Here is a 17,584-nt window from a genome sequence, read left to right as displayed (position 1 = left end):
TCCATTCCAGCCAAAAGGCTGAGAAACAGGGCTGGTGCTGGGGCCGGGCTCTCCCTCCCCTCCCCTGGAAAAACGCCTACCTTGCCTCACCTCACGGCACACACAGACGTACTCTCCCCCTCCCAAGACGTGCCCCAGCGCGGGGGAATAGAAATTTTTTAAGTCCCGCCCGCTCGCTCACTGCCCGCCGCCCTGTCCTCGCTCACGGCGACCGCACCGAGACCGACCGACTCACCCACCCCGCGCGCCTCCTCCGGCCTCCCCTCCCTCGCAGCAGGGAAGCCCGGGTTGTGGTGGTGGGGCGCCGGGGGCCCTCTGGGCGGTGGAGGGGAGGCCGAAGGAGGCGCGCGGGGTGGGTGAGTCGGTCGGTCTCGGTGCGGTCGCCGTGAGCGAGGACAGGGCGGCGAGCCCCCGGGCTCAGCCTTATAAAGCCCCTCCCCCTACCAAGTGCTCAGCCAATCAGCAGAGGCTTCTAGAATTCAAACTTTAATTAGAAGCCAACAGTTTCCACCTGCCAATCACAGCCAATCACAACACAAACTCCATGAAGGGGAGGAGGGATGTGGGAAAGAACAAAAAAGCCTCACTCTCAAACACAGGGGAAAATAAATAAATAAATAAACAATAAACAAAAAAGAACACACACCAACCCTCACTCACAAACACAAGCTCAGCACACAGCAAGAAAGCCCCAAACAGGACACCCACTTCCCTCAAGACTCCTGTATCTGCTTCTCCTCTACCTGGAGAACTCCCTCTCTAAAGCCTCTCTCAAACAGGGAAATAAATAAATAAATAAATAAACCAACACCACCACACACCAAACAAACACAAGCTCAGCGCGCAGTAAGAAAGCCCCAATAACAAAACACACATCCCTCAAGACTCCTGTATCTGCTTCTCCTTCACCTGGAGAACTCCCTCTCAAAACTCCCTGTTAGCAATCACCTATTCACAAGTTCCTTGGTCTTGCCCACTGCCTTATAAAGCCCCTCCCCCTACCAAGGCTCAGCCAATCAGCAGAGGCTTCTAGAATTCAAACTTTAATTAGAAGCTAAGAGTTTCCACCTGCCAATCACAGCAGGAAGCAGGAGCAGGAGGCACGGGCAGGTCCAAAGGCAGCAGGAAGGTCCAGGTCCAGGTTTGCTCCCCACGGCTTTGCTCCGCGTCTCCCTGGTCTGCTGGGGGGGCAGCAGACGGGGGGGGGGGGGAGAGCGGCCAGCAGACCAGGCAGACGCGGAGCAAAGGTAGGCGGTAGGGGCGGGTCCCAGGTTGAAAGAGCAGGTCCGGAGCAGGTCTCAGGAGTTAAGAACAAGTCTCAGGAGGCAGGAGCAGGACCCAGGAGCAGGAGGCAGGAGCAGGTCCAGAGCAGGTCCAAGAAAACAGGAGCAGGAGGCAGGGGCAGGTCCAAAGGCAGGAGGACGGTCCAGGTCCAGATCCAGATCCAGCGGAGCAGATCCACAGCCGATAGCAGAGGATCCAGTGTAGCAAAAAGGAGAGAGCCGCTGTTGCTTTAAGGCAGCAGAAGAGCCTCCGCCAATAGGCAGTCTCAAAAGACGTGCCTGGGCGGGGCCTGAACAGCTGGTTGCAGATCAGCTGTAGAGCGGCCGGAAGAAAAACTGCGGTAGGGGTTTTAAATACCTTCCAGGCTAAAAAAAAAAGAAACCGCACACAACTGGAGCCTTTTAGGCTCCGGAGCAGTTTCCGAGGGGCCTAGAAATACAGCTGTTGATTGCAGAGTCTTGGTGCAGAAGCCCTAAAAAGGACTGGATCCCATCGGGTCCCACGGAGCAAAGGATTCCATCCCACTGCGGCGGTTGCTTAATCAGGCGATCTTCAAACAGGACCCCGGGCCGGATACTACACTCGAGCTTACCTCACCTTACGGCGCACACAGACGTACTCTCCCCCTCCCAAGATGTCCCCCAGCGCGGGGGAATAGAAATTTTCTAAGTCCCGCCCGCTCGCTCACCGCCCGCCGCCCTCTCCTCGCTCACGGCGACCGCAGCGAGACCGACCCGACTCACCCACCCCGCGCGCCTCCTCCGACCTACCCTCCCTCGCCCCAGGGAGGCCCGGGTAGTGGTGGGGTGCCAGGGGCCCTCTGGGCGGCGCCCCGCTCGCCTCCCTCCCTCCCTACTGCCTTCCTCCCTTCCCGGCAGCCCCCAGGCTCATCTGCAGGCGGGCTCCGCCCCCTCTCCCAGCAGTCTTCCTGCCTCTGCCTCTGCTCTTCTGAGCCCTGACTCCCTTTCTTGATTTAAAAAAAAAAAATTAAAATGAAAAAAAGTGGCGGCTGGCCAATGCTGCCTTTGAAAAAACCTCCCCCAGGAGACCAAGGAGACGTGGAGCAAAGCCGCAGCGAGAAAGTACGCTCCGCGTCTCCCAGCGGACTAGGGAGACGCGGAGTGGCTTTGCTCCCCGCGGCTTTGCTAGGCATCTCCCTGGTCTTCTGGGGGGCAGCAGACGGGGGGGGGGGGGCAGGGGGCCAGCAGACCAGGCAGACGTGGAGCAAAGGTCCAGGTCCAGGTCCAGATCCAGGTCCAGGTCCACATCCAGATCCAGATGAGCAGATCCACAGCCGGGGAGGGGGTGGGGGGGGCCAGCAGACCAGGCAGACGCGGAGCAAAGGTAGGAGGTAGGGGCGGGTCCCAGGAGGCAGGAGCAGGTCCGGAGCAGTTGCAGGAGCAGATCCGGAGCAGGTCTCAGGAGGTAGGAACAAGTCTCAGGAGGCAGGAGCAGGACCCAGGAGCAGGGGGCAGGAGCAGGTCCAGAGCAGGTCCCAGGAAACTGGAGCAGGAGGCAGGGGCAGGTCCAAAGGCAGCAGGAAGGATCCAGCGGAGCAGATCCAGCGGAGCAGATCCACAGCCGATAGCAGAGGATCCAGTGTAGCAAAAAGGAGAGAGCAGCTGTTGCTTTAAGGCAGCAGAAGAGCCTCCGCCAATAGGCAGTCTCAAAAGACGTGCCTGGGTGGGGACTGAACAGCTGATTGCAGATCAGCTGTAGAGCAGCCAGCAGAAAAACTGCGGTAGGGATTTAAATCCCTTCCAGGCCAAAAAAAAAAAAAACCCCGCACACAACTGGAGGCTTTTGCTCCTGAGCGGTTTCCGAGGTGCTTAGAAATAAGGCTGTTGATTGCAGAGTCTTGGTATCAGAAGCCCTAAAAAGGGCTAGATCCAATCGGGTCCCACGGAGCAAAGGATTCGATCCCAGGGCAGTTGCTTAATCAGGCGATCTTCAAACAGGAACCCGGTCCGGATACTACTAATTTATAAAATTTAAATTTAAAAAAAGCGGCGGCTTGCCAACGCTGCCTTTGAAAAAACCTCCCCCAGGAGACCAGGGAGACGTGGAGCAAACCCGCAGCGAGAAAAGCCCCTCCACTTCTCCCTGGTCAGCTGGGGGGTCCTCCAGCAGACCAGGGAGACACGGAGAAAAGCTAGTGTGCCCCCCCCCCCCAGCAGACCAGGGTTTTCTCACTGTGGCGGACGCGGGCGGTCCTGCCGCCCACGTCCTCTGCTGCGAGAAAAGCAGCTCTGTGTCTCCCTGGTCTGCTGTGGGGCCCCCAGCAGAAAAGGGAGACGCGGAGGAAAGCCCTGTCGAGAGAAGCCTGCTCCGCGTCTCTCTGGACCAGGGACACCCGGAGCAAATACGCGGCGAGAAAAGCCGCTCCGCGTCTCCCTGCTCTCTTGGGACACTGAACCAGCTCAGCTCTGGAGGATTCCTTTATAAGACCATTGACCGCACCCAGGAACCCAATCCCCAAAAGGGACCAAACCCCCAAATAAATCCATCTGACCCTGTGTAAAGTTTTACATACAGAAAGCTCATGAAGATGTCTACTCTCTTTATCAATGAAAGAGAGATACACACATTGGTTACTTCCCCCACCTGTAACAATTATTTACACTGGGCTTGATGATAAACAAAAGTGTTTTTATTAAGTATTAAAATTAAAAAGTAGGATTTAAGTGGTTACAAGTGAAAACAGACAGATCAACGTTGCTAAGTTGAAATAAACAAAAGATGCCAACTAATTTTAATCCACTAAGAAACTTGTTACATGCAAATTCTTACCCTAAACAGTGGTTCTTAACTTAGGCCAAAGTTGATCTTTTCCTGACCTGGACCTAAGAGTTTTGTTTTCACCACAGTTCTTTGTTTCCAGGTTTCTTCGTGTTTATCTGTAACACCAGCAGGTAGAACCAAACTGGGAACCTCTGGAGTTTCGTGCATAAGCTTCTACTGCTTGACCTAAAGGCCAGCAGGCTCTCAACGAAGGCTGTAGAGCACACTAATTCTTTCTCTCTTTGGCTGCGTCTAGATTGGCAAGTTTTTCCGCAAAAGCAAGTGCTTTTGCAGAAAAACTTGCCAGCTGTCTACACTGGCCGCTTGAATTTCCGCAAGAACACTGACGATCTCATGTAAGATTGTCAGTGTTCTCGTGGCAATGCTATGCTGCTCCCGCTCGGGCAAAATCCCTCTTGCGCAAATGCCTCCCATCTCCCTGAACTCTCTCAGCCACTGTGCCCCGCAGCTTTAGCCCAGGCACTCCCTGCCCCCATCTCCCTGCCCTGGCCAGACACCCTACCACCAGTCTGCTCCTGCGTCCACGGTTGCTCCTTGCACCCTCCCTTGCTCCTGCTTGCTCCCCCTGGCCAGACCCCCTACTTCCAGATTGCTTCTGCATCCCAGCTCCTTGCCAGATCCTGCACCCCATCCCTATCCCACTCACTGGCAGCCCCATCCTGCACACTGAACCCCTCATTTTTGTCCCCACCCCAGAGTCTAAAAAGGTCCATAAAATCCACTAACTCCAGAATCCCAGGCTTCTTGCCTATGGGAAGCCCTGAACCTCAGTCCTCCCTGTCGCTTCCGCTTGCCCCGTGGGCCTGGAGTGCGGGAGGAGTGAGGGGGGTGGTTTCAGGGAAATGGAGGAGCAGAGGGCAGGGAGGTTGGGCATAGCAAGACAGGGATGGGCAGGTAGGTGATTCCAGGGTGTCCAACCCTGTAGGTGATGAGGTACCACAGTGTCCACTCCATGGCGCCCTTGGGGGCTGAGCCGCTGCTCGGCTCCTCCCCCCAGACGGAATCCCCGTGGGTGCAAAGCAGTGTTCCCTCTAACATTTTCTATCCTTGGGCGGGTGGAATTTTCTTATGTGCATCACCCATATTGAGGTAGTGTTTCGACGTACTGACACGTAGTGGGGGTACTTGCTGGGCTGTGGTGACCCCTGCTGTCTGGAGCAAGACCCAGCAGGGAAAACCTCACTATGCAAAGATGATGCCAAACTTGTTGAACCAGACACCCCCCATGGAGAGGAACAAAGGACGGTGGAGGCTGCCCTGGCTGGGGGGCAGGGCTGGAAGAGAGTTTAGTTGCTGGCTGGGGGCATGGAGGAGACAGCCTAGGGAAAGGGGCTGGAGTTTAGGGGCCCAGTCTCCCCCATCTCAAGGGGGCCTGAGGCATCCTAGCCCAGCTCTGTGACCAGATTACATCTGTGCTGTGCTGTATCCTGGAGAGGCAATAAACTTCCTCTATTCCACCGGCTGGTGCGGTCTGTTTGTGCCATTTCGGGGTGCAGGAGATGGGGGACCCCCAACGTGCCGTCACACGTACATCGCCAATACAAACCATACACACACACACACACCATATATACCTATATTTTAAGCAATCCATACGTGTGGAATAAAATATATTAAAACAAGACACCTGTGCCTACTTGCTCTGAGGCACCCTTGCTGACTCCAAAGGTGCTGTACAAAGGTAGGGAATTAGCCTTCTTCCACTGGAGGAAGAGTAGAAGCCCCAGAACAAATTAAAACCTGGCTTCAGGGTTGCAGACATTTGCATGTTTCAAAGAGCTTGCAAATAAGTCCTACAACACCGTAGTCCTATTTACTGTTTTTTTCAGCTACAGACTCACACAGCTACCCTCTTTGAAACTGTTAATGGCTTAAGATAAGAAAGAAAAAATTCTTTTAACACCTATATGTAAACTTGAAATGTAATCATGTAAATGTTCTCCTGGCTGGCTGGCTGGCTGGCGCACGCACACACACACAGCTTTCCCCCACCCCTCCAAACCAGCCTAACAGAAGACTGCAGTGAGCCAGACACCCCAAACAAACTGCCCCCCTGACTCCACCTCATTGCCCAGAAGCCAGCACTCAGTCACTACCTCTTTCCCCCACCTGTTTACAGGGGCCCATCCCCGCCGATCAGCTGATCCCGCCACCTGCTGGGGAGCTTTGAACCACTGTGCGGCTGAGACCATGCAGCTTAAAGGGAACTTTGGTGCAAAGCCCAAGGGGCCCCAAGCTCTGAGCCCCCACCACCTTTTACTCCATTACATTACCATGACATGCAATTCTATTCTGAGATGTGATCTGTACTTTGAGCACTAGGAAGGTCCATGTTTACTGCGTCTCACTGATGTCAGATCAATTGTGCTCATCTCCGAAGAAATGATTTATCTAGTTACTGCCACCACAGATTCAACCTGGTCTCTGAGAATCAAGCCAGGTGCTTTCTGGTTTACACTTGTGTGACAACTGTGGGGAATTTTTGGAATATTTTTTATGATTCCATTGTGCATTTTAGTTTCCATCTGTGCTTTGTACAGTTATGCACTGAGACTAAAAAGCAGAATACGTGAGGTGTTTTGTCTCAAAGCTGTTGATTTCTTTGTGAACTTTGTCAGGAAAACGTTCGATGTTTGTGCTACAAGAATTACAATGTGTGGTTAGGAGGGATCATTTAGGAGAGAATGTGGGATTATTTCAATTTCCTGATTGGATAGTTTATGTAACTATGTAATACAGCAGAAATTTCAAGTGTTGCAATGGAAAAGAAAACTTTTAATTTGTCTTTGGCAAATATTTGAGCATAAAATTCACTCTCCTTGAGCAGTTAAACTACTCAAGCATCTTTATTAAAATATCAAAGAAAACACAGGCACTAGGGATGTGAACACAGTCAAAGCATGCTTTCTGAATATGCAAATAAACATTTGCATATTAGTTTCAGCACTACCAATTCTTTAGTTCTAATGGAAGATAAATGAATCTAGAGTGATGAGGTTTTATGTGGGTATCAGGACTCAGTACCTGAATAAATGACTCTAGGACAGTGGTGGGCAACCTGCAGCCCACAGGCTGCATTAAGGATGTTAAGGACTAGTCGACTTATCGGATAGTCAAGTCAACTAGTTGATTTCCCCTCCCCCCCTTGCTACCTCTATCAGATAGAGGCAGCAAGGGAGGGGGAACAGAGGGTACTTTAAAGCGGCAGCGCCACACAGTTGATCCCAGGATCAGCTGTGTGACACTGCCCCTTTGAAACGCCGCCACGATGTTTACGTGGAGCCCGGATTCCACAGTCCCCAGCTGATCCCAGATTCCGTGGAAAGGCCGCGCAGAGCCCGGGATCAGTCCCCAGCTCACTCCGGGCTCCGCGTGGCATTTCAAAGTGGCAGCGCAGCATGGAGCCTGGGGTCAGCAGGGATCTCTGAGTCCCCTGCAAACCCCAGGCTCCATGAGGGCACTTCCACTTTGAAATGCGCAAGAGCCCCTGCTGGGGCTCTTATACATTTGAAAGGAGGAATGCAGGAGTGCCTATCGACTAGTCGAGCAGTCAATGGAAATTCCATTCACTACTCCACTAGTAAATTACTCGATATTTAACATCTTTAGGCTGCATGTGGCCCACTAGGGCTCCATCTGTGGCCCATGGACCCCCTAGCTGCACCCCTTTCCCCAACACACCTCTCGCACACTGAAGCATCCCACTTACTTTCTCCTCCCCCTCCCTCCCAGCTCTTTGAGAGGAGCTGCGAATCACCTGATTCTCGCTCTGTCCCTGCTTTTCCCCCTCCCTCCCGGAGCTAGAACACTCCAAATCAGCTGTTTGGAGCATTCCAGCTCTGGGAGGGAGGAGGAGAAGCAGGGATGGAAGTGATCTGCACACTCTGAAAGTGCTGGGTGGGATGAGAAGGAGCAGATTAGCACGGGCTCCGGTGCCCCAGTGTGCAAAAGGTGCCGGGGGGCAGACAAGGCGGCTGTGGGGCTGCGGGTGTAGTCCCAGTGGGTTGCAGGCTGCTGCAGCCCACTGAGGTGAAGGAGTGCCACTCATGTGGCTCACTCACAACAGACCGTCCTCGCTATAAGTCGCCCTGGTATATGTTGGTTCACATTAACATGGTTGATGAATTTGGGAACTGTTTTGTTATAAGTCTTCACATTCCCCGATCACGTTGCTTAAAAAAAAATGAAAAATGTGCTCAAACAAAAGTCAGCTGCTTGAACACAAATCAAAGAAAACGGCCAACGCGTGTGCTGCGCAGATGCAGCAGACACGAAGGAATACTGTGCGCTGTAGCAACCCGCACCAAGTGTCGAGACTCACTCCTTTCATGGTGTGTTGTTACGTTGTGCAAAGATACCGTGCATCTGCTGTGTTATCCTTCACAGTACATTTCACTTGTGATTGATACTGTACAGTGTTGTGTTACATTGTGCAATCCTTCCACATGCCTAAAGGAAGTGCAAGTGATGTTAAAAAACAAGTTGGAGAGCGTCAGAAGCATTGGAGTAGAGTAAGACAGGGTGTGAAACTGAGCCTATTGGATCATTATAGGAAGGGTTAATGCTCTGCCGATATTGTTCACCATCTTGGAGTGCCTCTGATGACCATACGCACGCTTATTAAGAATTGTGCGAAAATTTTGGAGACAGCAAAACTTGTGCTGCAGCATGCGTCTGTGAAGCTTACACAGCAAAGAAGTGACAGGATGGAGAAAATGGAACACTTGTTGTCTATAAGGCTGCATGATCTGTACAAGCAGAATACGCCCATCAGCCCAGCCTTCATTCAAGTGAAGGCCATGAGCTTGTATAAAGAAATTGGAATAGAAGGAGAAACTGCTGAACCTGGACCCTTCAATGCCAGCTGGGGATGGTTTCACAGGTTCCAGAAAAGATACGTCTTTAAGAATGTGCAAGTGCAGGGAGAGGCTGCGAGTGCAGATAAGGATTCAGCGGAAACATTTCCTGAATTGCTGAAGACCATCATAGAAGGCGGCAGCTACGACCAACGGTAAATTTCAAGTGCTGACAAAACGGGCTTGTATTGGAAACACATGCCATCTAGGACCTATATTTCTGTGAACAAGAATTCTGCTTCTGAATTTAAGGCCTTGAAGAATCACCTATCTCTGCTGATAGGGGGCAATGCCAGTGGAGACATGAAGCTGAAGCCCTTTCTAGTGTATCATAGTTTTTCATAACGTGGATTTGCACTATGTGAAATCTCGGCTTCCTGTCATTTGGAAATCCCACAGAAAGGCCTGGATGACCAGGCAGCTTTTCCCTGAATGGTTTGTGGATTATTTTGTTCCAGAAATGAAAAAGTATTGCGAGGAGACTCATCCTACATTCAACAGTCTCATCCTGGCCAACGCTAGCACCCACAACTTGGATTTTTAATCCCTCTGTCCTAACATCAAGGTTGTTTTTATGCCACCAAGGATAACCTCACTCATGTAGCCAATGGACCAGGGGCTTGTCGCAAACTTCAAAGCTTATTATTTACAGAGGACATTCCGCAGACTCATTCGGGAAACTGATGGAGAAGAAAAACCCACAGGCTAGGAATTTTGGAAAAAATTCAACATTATGGATGCTTTTGTGATCATCGGTGCTGCCAGGTGAGAAGTCTCCAATCAGTTAATGAACACTGTCTGGAAGAACCCGTATCCTGTTGCTGTGCATGACTTAGGCTTTCTGGAAGCCCGCATACATAAGGAAATCATCCAACTAGCAAAGGAAGCTGGCTTTCAGGAAGTCGAAGAGGATGATGTAAAAGAGTTGTTGGAATCTTTTTCTTTGCCTCTCAGTAATGATCTAGCGGAGTTGGATAAAGAGCACCATGAAGAAGATCGTGTCGATGAAGATAAAGATTCAAATACTGGCCTCACAATCCCTATCCTCTGACATGTCTTCAATCAGTATGAGGAGATGATGGATTTTCTTAAGGAACATGACCATCTCATTGATTGCTCTTCAAGAGCAGCAGCAATCACGGCAGATGGCTTGTCATGTTAGACAGATTTTAGATGCCAAACTGAAGCACACTAAGCAAGCAACACTGGGTGCTTTTTTTACTAACCAAGTACAGTAGAGTCCGGATTATCCGACCTTCGCTAATCCGACATTCCACTTTATCTGACATAGCTGGCTCCTGAAAGCAAAACTAAAACCCCGCGCTGCCCCCGGCCGCCTGCCCTGTGACCTGGCCTGTTTCTCCTTCCCCAGCTGCTGACATCCCTGCTGCTGCTGCTCCTGCCGGTGCCTCTCGGTCCCCATTCCTGCCTGGCCCCTTCTCTCCCTGCAGCCCCCGGGCACGGGCCGGGAGAAAGGCCACGCTTGCTGCCCCCTCACTCCGGGCGCTGCAGGGAGGGAAGGGAGCAGGCAGAAATGGGGACGGACCAGCACCAGCAGGAGCAGGAGCAGCAGCAGCAGCGGCGGCGCCTGGAGCGAAGGGGCAGCAAGCGGGGCCATTCTCCTGGCCCGCACCTGGGGGCTGCAGGGAGGGAAGGGGCCAGGCCACCCAAATCACCTACTGTACAGGTAATCCCTATTATCCGACATTTTCGTTAATCCGCCCACCTGTCAATCCCGTTTAGGTCAGATAATCGGGACTCTACTGTATAAAAGGATCCCAAATCATTCACGGATGAGCCTCAGCCAGGACCGTCTGGCAATAAAAAGCAGAAGAAAACCCATGCAGCAGCCGTTGAAGAGCCTCCAGGAGTCGTGACGTTGTTTGTTATTGACACCAATGCAGCAGGTATTGCTGAATCATTGAGTCATTGAGGTGGTGGATGTTTGTGAGGTTGAGATGGCTGTTGATGATCCTCCACCCTGCTTCCCCACCCTCATCCTCAAACTAATTCTTCATCAACACCAACAAGCAAAACCATCACCTTCTTAAGGTCAGATTACTAAAAATTACAGTAAAATGTCATAAAATCACGATTACGTGTTGCTAAAAACAGAAGTGTGGCATTTCCTAAGTTATGGAACCTAACCTCCCCTTGTTTCATTGATTCTTATCGAGTAAAATTCCCCACCTTGCTTCTTTAAGGTGATGTAAAGACTGTCCCGGAATGTATCCCCCACATTTACATTAATTCTTATGGGGAAAAATTCTCCGCTTTATGTTGTTTCGCTATAAGTCCATGTTTTTTGGAATGTATCCTGGACGTATAGCAAGGATGGTCTGTATTTGTGGTTTCCTATCCCTGCTCTGGGACCTATATCTAGATGCATGTACACACTTTATAGAATTACATAATAATGGAATTTGCATCTCTACCCAGAGAACAGTTATACTAGCTCAACAAGAGAAGGATGCTATAAGCTTTTACAAAACAACCTCATAGTGTCACCTAAAAGATTTCCCACAGTTAGTTTAATAAAGGGGCAGGGAAGTAGAGAGAAATTCAGAACTGAAACCATAAGAAAATTTGCACTGAGTGGGACAATGAGAGCGAGGGAGGCTGTTCCAGGTGCCAGTAGCTTTAGAGAACATTTTTGCACCAACACTGATGAGACTGTGTGAAAGACCAGAGCAGGGTGTAGTAGATGAGGGCCAGGAGGTAGGCTGGAGCAAGGCCATGAACGTTATGGAGGACTTTTTGAATTGGATCCTGGAAAAAAAATGTATTGGGAAAGGGAAGTAGTGGAAGTGTTTGAAGCTGGGATTGATGTGGCTGTTTCTCTACTCTGAGGGTATGTCTACACTACCCCGCTAGTTCGAACTAGCAGGGTAATGTAGGCATACCGCAATTGCAAATGAAGCCCGGGATTTGAATTTCCCGGGCTTCATTTGCATAAGCCGGGCGCCGCCATTTTTAAATCCAGGCTGGTTCGAACCCGGTGCCGCGCGGCTACACGCGGCACGAACTAGGTAGTTCGAACTAGGCTTCCTAGTTCAAACTACTGTTACTCCTCGTGGAATGAGGAGTAATGGTAGTTTGAACTAGGAAGCCTAGTTCGAACTACCTAGTTCGTGCCGCGTGTAGCCGCGCAGCACGGGGTTCAAACCAGCCGGGATTTAAAAATGGCGGCGCCCGGCTTATGCAAATGAAGCCCGGGAAATTCAAATCCCGGGCTTCATTTGCAATTGCGGTATGCCTACATTACCCCGCTAGTTCGAACTAGCAGGGTAGTGTAGACATACCCTAAGGCAAGCTACGAGCAACATTCTATGCAGGACAAAGAAAAAGGAAGAGTATATGTAAGGCCGACAGATGGAACCAAACCTGGGACCTCTGAAGTTTCATGCCTCTATGCTTGAGCTAAAAGCCAGATGGCTATCAGCTAAGACTGTAGAGGAAACTCATTTTTTCTCTGTAAGTGGTCTAAGTGCCATGGGACAGTGAACCACACCCAGCTGGTGTGCAGATTACATATGGTCTGCATATGGAGATCGGGAGAAATCCCGGATGATTGGAAAAAGGCAAATGTAGTGCCCATCTTCAAAAAAGGGAAGAAGGACGATCCAGGGAACCATAGGCCGGTCAGTCTTACCTCGGTTCCCGGAAAAATCATGGAAGGGATCCTAAAGGAATCCATTTTGAGACACTTGGATGAGAGGAAAGTGATCAGGAATAGTCAGCATGGATTCACAAAGGGCAGGTCGTGCCTGACCAATCTGATTAGCTTCTATGATGAGGTAACTGGCTCGGTGGACATGGGAAAGTCAGTGGATGTTATATACCTTGAGTTTAGCAAGGCTTTTGATACGGTCTCCCACAATATTCTTGCCAGCAAGTTAAGGGAATGTGGATTGGATAAATGGACGGTAAGATGGATAGAAAGATGGCTAGAAGGCCGGGCCCAGAGGGTAGTGATCAACGGTTCGATGTCAGGATGGCGGTCGGTTTCTAGTGGAGTGCCTCAAGGTTCGGTTCTAGGACCGGTTTTGTTCAATATCTTTATTAGTGACCTGAATGAGGGGATAGATTGCACCCTCAGCAAGTTTGCAGATGACACTAAGCTGGGGGGAGAGATAGATACGCTTAAGGGCAGAGATAGGATCCAGAGTGACTTAAACAAATTGGAGGATTGGGCCACTAGAAATCTCATGAGATTCAACAAAGACAAGTGTAGAGTCCTGCACTTGGGACGGAAGAATCCCAAGCATAGTTACAGGCTGGGGACCAACCAGTTAAGTAGTAGTTCTGCAGAAAAGGACCTGGGGGTTACAGTGGATGAGAAGCTAGATATGAGTCAACAGTGTGCCCTTGTAGCCAAGAAGGCTAATGGCATATTAGGATGCATTAAGAGGAGCATTGCCAGCAGATCCAGAGATGTCATTATTCCCCTTTATTCGGCTTTGGTGAGGCCACATCTGGAGTATTGTGTCCAGTTCTGGGCCCCCCACTACAAAAAGGATGCGGAAGCATTGGAGAGGGTCCAGCGGAGGGCAACCAAAATGATTAGGGGGCTGGAGCATATGACCGAGGAGAGGCTGAGGGACTTGGGTCTGTTTAGTCTGCAGAAGCGAAGAGTGAGGGCGGATTTGATAGTAGCCTTCAACTTCCTGAAGGGAGGTTCCAAAGAGGATGGAGAGAGGCTGTTTTCAGTAGTGACAGATGGCAGAACAAGGAGCAATGGTCTCAAGTTGTGGTGGGAGAGGTCCAGATTGGATATTAGGAAAAACTATTTTACTAGAAGGGTAGTGAAGCACTGGGATGGGTTCCCTAGGGAAGTAGTGGAGTCTCCATCCCTAGAGGTATTTAAGTCTCGGCTTGACAAAGCCCTGGCCGGGTTGATTTAGATGGGATTGGTCCTGCCTAGAGCGGGGGGCTGGACTTGATGACCTTCTGGGGTCTCTTCCAGTTCTATGATAAGGGGATGGTTGGATGAAATAACATGATCTTGGTAACTAATTGACCATTCATTATCAGTTGGAAATAGGTCAATGGAGGGATGATAGGAGTTGCTATAGGGAACTTTCTGGGTGTCTGGCTGGTGAGTCTTGCCCACATGCTCAGGGTTTAGCTGATCGCCATATTTGGGGTCGGGAAGGAATTTTCCTCCAGGGTAGATTGGCAGAGGCCCTGGAGGTTTTTCGCCTTCCTCTGTAGCATTGGGCACAGATCACAGCTGAAGGACTCTCTGCATGTTGGGTCCTTCAAAGTATTTGAATGCTTCAATATCTTTGATATAGGTGAAACAAAATACAGGACTATGTAGCACTTTAAAGACTAACAAGATGGTTTATTAGATGATGAGCTTTCGTGGGCCAGACCCACTTGAGAATTATTCTAAGAGAGGTGGTTGAGATTCTGTGGCCTGCACTGTGCAGGGGGTCAGACTAGATGATCATAATGGTCCCTTCTGACCTTAAAGTCTATGAGTCTATGAGTCAAGGCAAGATGCAATGGATGTTTTCAGCAGAAGTGGGGCATGGTAGTGAAAGTGGGGATGAGGCGCTTTGTAGACATAGGAGATATGGGGGGAGGAGGGAGAGCTGAGGGTTAACACTGTGAATCCACGCCAGAGATGGCTGAGTTGGAGCTGTGTGTTGAGGAGGCTGCTTTTGCTAGCAAGAAACACATCTGTGCATGACACATTCACTTAAGGTAAATTAAAAGGAATCTAGAAGTTTAGACTTGAGCAGGTCTGACGTTGTCCATCCACTGGAGGGCAGTAGCGCACACATACTCAAACCCCAACCCATTACCAAGTGCTGTTAATTAGCCTTTTCAGCTTCAGCCTGGTATTTGATATTGCAAAACTGCACAGCTGTAACTGCTCCTTCTGCCACATCAACTCTGACTCAACTGGAGTTTTTTAAATCTTAAAGCGACATTGTCCCAACTGGAGGCCCAATATTTGGCCTAACTTTCTTTGCAAAGTTATTTCCTTTTTATGCATGTGCTGCAACACTTTTTTATTTTTAAGGGAGGTAGTCCCTGCAGCCCAGTATTCATCAGAAGCCCTAAAATGGATAACCAGTGTATGTATGAATAATGAGGCAAACAGTAGTGTAATATTTCATCTCCTCTCTACAGCTATTTAAACAGCTTAGCTCATACGGTGAGGTCTGTTTTTAATTATTAGTAAACATACCTGATCCCCAAAGGGGATCATGTGGGAGGGAAAATTCTAGGATCAAAGGGTTTCATAGCAGTCAGGATAGGGCAGCTAGGAATGGCAGCTGGAATTGGGTGGCTGGGAATCAGGCTGGAATTGTGGACCCAGGATAACGCAGCATTATCTGGCGAGTTGGCAGGGTCTGATTTACACCTTGCACATCACGAGGCATAGAATCTTCAGCACCCCCTAACCTACAGCTGACTTTCACATTGCACACAGTTTGAAAGGTAAGGAGCCCCTACAATGCTGGTGCTCTTGGGCACACGCCAACGGGGCCTAACTGGAAATCTGGCCTTACCAATTGCTAGCGGCCTTTGGAATTGGGTGACCGGAACTAGGCACCAAGAGACAGATGAAATCAAAACAAGTACAGCATCTATAGCAAAACCCACGCGGAGGCGTAATCAGTGAGGGAAACTTGATAGAAAGCAGGGTAAAGCATATGAGAAGAACCTTGTCAGTGTCGTGAGCCTCTGTAGAAGGGAAGAAAAGCAGTTAGCCCTAAAGAAACCAGTTGATTGAGGAAGAGAGAGGCCTCACAAAGTGAAACAGAACCCCCCTGAAAGTGTATATTGTCTCACACTCTGCTGATTCCTGAACTAGTGTCTGGCTTTCTTTAAATATTAATATATGTGTCTACTGAGTTCATGCTTCTCCTAGACAATATTCAGTCAGATGGAAGGGAATTGGCCTCAAGGGGGCTATGCCATGATATTAATGTGTGGTCACAGCTAACCCATATTAAGGTGGTGACAATTTTATCAATGCTTTTACAAGTTATTTCGCTCTGAGGCAGAGAATTTGCATGCTCTATTCCAGGCAGAAGTGATGAGGTTTAAACCACATTTGGTGGTGCAAAGATTCCAGACTTTTGGCCCTGGATATGTACCTACCTGCATATTGTGCTATCCGAAGATGGCTCTGGAATAACCTACAAGGGACATGTACAAAACCCCATGACTGGACTGGACAAAACTTTGAAAATTCATAGTCAGGAACTGTCCTGCACTAATAGGAAGCTGGGACTGGATACAAGATCTCTTCACCACAGACTTTTTAGATAAACATACTACTCTTATTTCAACTATTATTGGCTCTTAATCTAACTGGATCCACCAATGTTGGCAGTGGGTCTCCAAGTGAAATATCATCTCTTAGCGGAGCCTCGGGTCCTTTAAATCAGTGTTTTTTAAACTGTGTGCTGGGACAGTCAGAGCGCGGCCTCCTTTTAACTTTTTTTTCCTCCCCCAGCGGGGATGGAAGCTCAGTTGCCCGGCAATTAAAGAGGCCACAACTTTTTTTTTTGCTCAATAATTTTCTCCGGCGTTCCGCATAAAAAAAAAAAAGATTGTTTGGTGTTGCGCGGTCTTAAAAAGTTTAAGAAACACTGCTTTAGTCACTGCTGGAGCCCTAAAGGCATGCTCCTAGTGGCACTAATGATCTGGAAAAGGGAGGCTAGCCGCTAGCCCCACCTCTTCTGAGGCCCTGCCCATTCTGGGGGCCTGGCAAATTTGGCCCTCAATAGCGTCCCCTGACTTTGTGTTTGTGGTTGGGGGAGGGGGGGAAGGAGTTGCAATCTTAGCAAACATTTTTATAGGCAGACTTTACACATTTAGACAGCTTATATCATGGAACAGAAATATTATAAGTCGGATTAATACATGTAGCATCCCATAAAGTCTAAATGCTATACTACAATACATTCTTATAAGTCTAATATCTATTTTAACAATACTAACACACAGGTGAGTCAGACTGGTTTCCAGCTATGCATTTGTCAGTGCCAAGTAAGGGCTGAGGCCTTCGCAAAAGCTGATACTGGTCCAAGGGGACTATGTTTTAATGTTTGTACAGCACCTAGCAGCTTAGGGCTCCAATCCTGTTTGAGTGTTGAGTACTATTTTAATATAAATATAGTAACAGTATGAGGATGTTGACAGCAAAATAAGAGAGAACTATCTTTTAGTTTAGTTACTGTTTATTTACTATTCTGATAAAGCCATCCAAGCTGTGGCTCCCAAAAATACACACTCATCATCAGTGTTCCCTCTAATTTGTTATTTATGTGCAGAATAAATTTTATTATGTGCACCGATGCATGTGTGGATGTGCCCCAACAGTAGAAACGTATGCTGTGGGGGCTCTGCTGATCAGTTGGGAGGCACCTCAAGCTCTCTTGGGTGGCCTGCCAAATGCTTAGCTTGCAGGGAACACTGCTCATTGTCCAGATAATTTATATTGGGCAAGCGACAGAATGCAGGAAATGGGGCAGTCTGGAAAAACATAGTTTTGGTCTTGAGAATTCAGCTCTCTCAAACTACCCTCCTCCCCCATACATACACACACATCTGAATAATCTTTAACTGCTTGTTCTCTTTCGCAAGTAGTAATATGAACTGTTAGAATTGATTTA

Source organism: Pelodiscus sinensis, chromosome 12 (assembly GCF_052426305.1).
Source record: "Pelodiscus sinensis isolate ZL-2025 chromosome 12, ASM5242630v1, whole genome shotgun sequence".
In the NCBI taxonomy this organism is placed as follows: Eukaryota; Metazoa; Chordata; order Testudines; family Trionychidae; genus Pelodiscus; species Pelodiscus sinensis.
The sequence above is the reverse complement of the archived record's forward strand: the minus strand, read 5'-3'. Positions refer to the sequence as shown.